A 4,734-nucleotide genomic window follows, 5' to 3' on the forward strand; every position below is an offset into this window, starting at 1 on the left:
AAACATATGGAAATCCGACGGTGCGAGATCGGGGCTGTAGGGTGCATGAGGAAGAACAGTCCACTGAAGTTTTGTGAGCTCCTCTCGGGTGCGAAGACTTGTGTGAGGTCTTGCATTGTCATGAAGAAGGAGAAGTTCGTTCAGATTTTTGTGCCTACGAACACGCTGAAGTCGTTTCTTCAATTTCTTAAGAGTAGCACAATACACTTCAGAGTTGATCGGCTGACCATGGGGAAGGACATCGAACAGAATAACCCCTTCAGCGTCCCAGAAGACTGTAACCGTGACTTTACCGGCCGAGGGTATGGCTTTAAACTTTTTCTTGGTAGGGGAGTGGGTGTGGCGCCACTCCATTGATTGCCGTTTTGTTTCAGGTTCGAAGTGATGAACCCATGTTTCATCGCCTGTAACAATCTTTGACAAGAAATTGTCACCCTCAGCCACATGACGAGCAAGCAATTCCTCACAGATGGTTCTCCTTTGCTCTTTATGGTGTTCAGTTAGACAACGAGGGACCCAGCGGGAACAAACCTTTGAATATCCCAACTGGTGAACAATTGTGACAGCACTACCAACAGAGATGTCAAGTTGAGCACTGAGTTGTTTGATGGTGATCCGTCGATCATCTCGAACAAGTGTGTTCGCATGCTCCGCCATTACAGGAGTCACAGCTGTGCACGGCCGGCCCGCACGCGGGAGATCAGACAGTCTTGCTTGACCTTGCGGCGATGATGACACGCGCTTTGCCCAACGACTCACCGTGCTTTTGTCCACTGCCAGATCACCGTAGACATTCTGCAAGCGCCTATGAATATCTGAGATGCCCTGGTTTTCCGCCAAAAGAAACTCGATCACTGCCCGTTGTTTGCAACGCACATCCGTTACAGACGCCATTTTAACAGCTCCGTACAGCGCTGCCACCTGTCGGAAGTCAATGAAACTATACGAGACGAAGTGGGAATGTTTGAAAATATTCCACAAGAAATTTCCGGTTTTTTTAACCAAAATTGGCCGATAAAAAAATGTGTTGCATTACTTATTGAACTGCTTAAACAATTCTGGCTATTTTCATTGATAGACAAGAGTTCTCTCACATGCATCGTCAATTGCAAACTACTGTCGTTGCCGAAGTATGTAGCGTACCCTCCAACTAGGAAAAAATTCGTTTAATCTTACTAAGTAGCAAAATTGAAGCTGCAACCAATTCATCTTTTACACTACCGCTGCGACCAACAAAGTCCTATATGTCTTTCTCGTAGCCGTCACGGAATGCGACGGACACGTATGAAAGATTTCGTTCCATCCTTACTTCATTTGCCTGTCGTTTATCGCCTTTTCAGAGTTGTCGGTAATTCGTGCAAGTGTGTAGTTACTTGCTGATCTTTGTGAAATATCACAGAAAACTGGGCTTGCTCCTCGATTTTGTTACAGTAGTGTCAATGACTTTATTCCTATTTTTGTATTACGCATTATTATTGTTGTGAAGTCTTTAGAGCGAGCGTATCAGTCGGACTCTCTACTGACAGCAACAGTTACGCCTTTACCTTCCTATTCAGCAGATTACTGTGGCTCTCCACCAGCCATTCCTTGTCAAAATAATGTTCCTCGGAATACGTAAAGAATGATGTGCAACTAGAAGAAAACTGTTTTGTACATCTAATACAGGTTTGCAAGACTGTAAATTATCCAATGCTACGAAAGCTACTGTGACGCAAACCGTTCTATACAAGCTGTTTGACTATTATGACTATTATAGTTTCAAACAAAAGGGCGAGTAGAGAACAATGAAACTTAGGTCTGTAAACGTGCGGTCTCCTGATACGACTAAGTACATGGCGAACCACGGACCTTGCCTAGGTGAAGTGGACTGCGTGCCTCAATGATTCAGTTAGCAGTTATTGCTGTTGTTGTGGTCTTCAGTCCTGAGACTGGTTTGATGCAGCTCTCCATGCTACTCTATCCTGTGCAAGCTTCTTCATCTCCCAGTACCTACTGCAACCTACATCCTTCTGAATCTACTTATTGTATTCATCTCTTGGTCTCCCCCCTACGAATTTTACCCTCCACGCTGCCCTCCAATACTAAATTGGTGATTCCTTGATGCCTCAGAACATGTCCTACCAGCCGATCCCTTCTTCTGGTCAAGTTGTGCCACAAACTTCTCTTCTCCCCAATCCTATTGAATACTTCCTCATTAGTTATGTGATCTACCCATCTAATCTTCAGCATTCTTCTGTAGCACCACATTTCGAAAGCTTCTATTCTCTTCTTGTCCAAACTATTTACCGTCCATGTTTCACTTCCATACATGGCTACACTCCATACAAATACTTTCAGAAATGACTTCCTGACACTTAAATCTATACTCGATGTTAACAAATTTCTCTTCTTCAGAAACGCTTTCCTTGCCATTGCCAGTCTACATTTTATATCCTCTCTACTTCGACCATCATCAGTTATTTTGCTCCCCAAATAGCAAAACTCCTTTACTACTTTAAGTGTCTCATTTCCTAATCTAATTCCCTCAGCGTCACCCGACTTAATTCTACTACATTCCATTATCCTCGTTTTGCTTTTGTTGATGTTCATCTTATATCCTCCCTTCAAGACACCATCCATTCCATTCAACTGCTCTTTCGAGTCCTTTGCTGTCTCTGACAGAATTACAATGTCATCGGCGAACCTCAAAGTTTTTATTTCTTCTCCATGGATTTTAATACCTACTCCGAATTTTTCTTTTGTTTCCTTTACTGCTTGCTCAATATACAGATTGAATAACATCGTGGAGCGGCTGCAACCCTGTCTTACTCCCTTCCGAACCACTGCTTCCCTTTCATGTCCCTCGACTCTTATAACTGCCATCTGGTTTCTGTACAAATTGTAAATAGCCTTTCGCTCCCTGTATTTTACCCCTGCCACCTTTAGAATTTGAAAGAGAGTATTCCAGTCAACATTGTCAAAAGCTTTCTCTAAGTCTACAAATGCTAGAAACGTAGGTTTGCCTTTCCTTAATCTTTCTTCTAAGATAAGTCGTAAGGTCAGTATTGCCTCACGTGTTCCAGTATTTCTACGGAAACCAAACTGATCTTCCCCGAGGTCGGCTTCTACTAGTTTTTCCATTCGTCTGTAAAGAATACGTGTTAGTATTTTGCAGCTGTGGCTTATTAAACTGATTGTTCGGTAATTTTCACATCTGTCAACACCTGCTTTCTTTGGGATTGGAATTATTATATTCTTCTTGAAGTAATATCGCAGGTGTAACCGTAGCAGCCGGCCGGAGTGGTCGAGCGCTTCTAGGCGCTACAGTCTGAAACCACGCCACCGCTACGTTCGCAGGTTCGAATCCTGTCTCGGGCATGGATGTGTGTGATGTCCTTAGGTTAGTTAGGTTTCAGTAGTTCTAAGTTCTAGGGGACTGATGACCACAGCAGTTAAGTCCCATAGTGCTCAGAGCCATTTTTTTTTTCAACCGTAGCTGAGGGGCATCTGTGGTGAGGCGAGACCAACGCGCGGGTCCTGGAGAGGGGCAGCAACCTTTTCAGGAGTTACGGGGGAACAGTGTTGCTGATTGACTGTTGGGGCCTTGTAAAATCAGCCAATGTGGCTTTGCTGTGCTTGCACGGTGAGCGGTTAAAACCAAGCAGAAACTACAGTCATTATTTTTCTCGAGGGCATGTTGCTCACCTGTAAGGTCAAATGATGATGGCATTATCTTGGGTAAGATATTCAGGAGGTAAAATAGTACGTCATTCAGATCCCTGGGCGGGGACTAGTCTTGAGTATCTCATCATCAGGAAAAAGAAAATTGGCATTATTTGGATGGGAGCGTGGAATGTTGGATCCAGTAATCGGGTAGGTAGGTTAGAAAATTTAGAAAGAGAATGGGTAGGTTGAAGTTTGATATAGTGCGAATTAGTGAAGTTCGTTCGTAGGAGCAACAGGAATTCTGGTCAGTTGAGTACAGGATTATAAACTGGAATAATCCAGAAGTAGATCATATAATGAACAGGAAAATGCAGTTAAGCTATTGCGAACAGCACAGTGAACGCTTAATCGTAGCCCAGACAGACACGAAGTCTACATTCTCCACAACAGCCTGAGTTTATATGACATCTAGCTCCGCACATGATGAAGAGATTGAAATAACGTACGATGAGATACAAGAAATTATTCAAATAATTGAAGGATAGGAAAATTTAACTGTGATAGGTGCCTGGAATCCTATAGAAGGAAAAGGAAGAGAAGGAACAATGGTAGGAGAATATGGACTTGGGAAAGGATGAAACATGAAGTCGCCTGGTTGAATTTTGCACAAAGCATAATTTAATCCTCACTTATACTTGTTTTAAGACTAATAAAAGAAGGTTCTACTCAGAGACAATCGAAGATTTCAGATTGGTAATATAATGGCGAGGCAGGAATTTCAGAACAAGATATTTTTAAAGACGTTTCCAGTGCCAAAAGAGGAGTCCGACGATAATTTATTGGTTATGAATTGTATATTAAAACCGAAGAAATTGCAAAAAGGCAGGAAATTAACGAGATGAGATCTCGATACGTTGAAAGAACCAGAGGCTGATGAGAGATTCAGAAGCAGTATCCGTTTATGTCCCGGAGAAATGATGGAACACTCTAGACAGTATTGACTTACCTTCGGAGATATATTGAAGAAGGACAAACCTACTTTATGGCATTTGTAGACCTAGAGAAAGATTTTTACAGTGTTCACTGGAA

The sequence above is a fragment of the Schistocerca cancellata genome, chromosome 3 (genome assembly GCF_023864275.1).
Source record: "Schistocerca cancellata isolate TAMUIC-IGC-003103 chromosome 3, iqSchCanc2.1, whole genome shotgun sequence".
NCBI classification, from domain to species: Eukaryota; Metazoa; Arthropoda; class Insecta; order Orthoptera; family Acrididae; genus Schistocerca; species Schistocerca cancellata.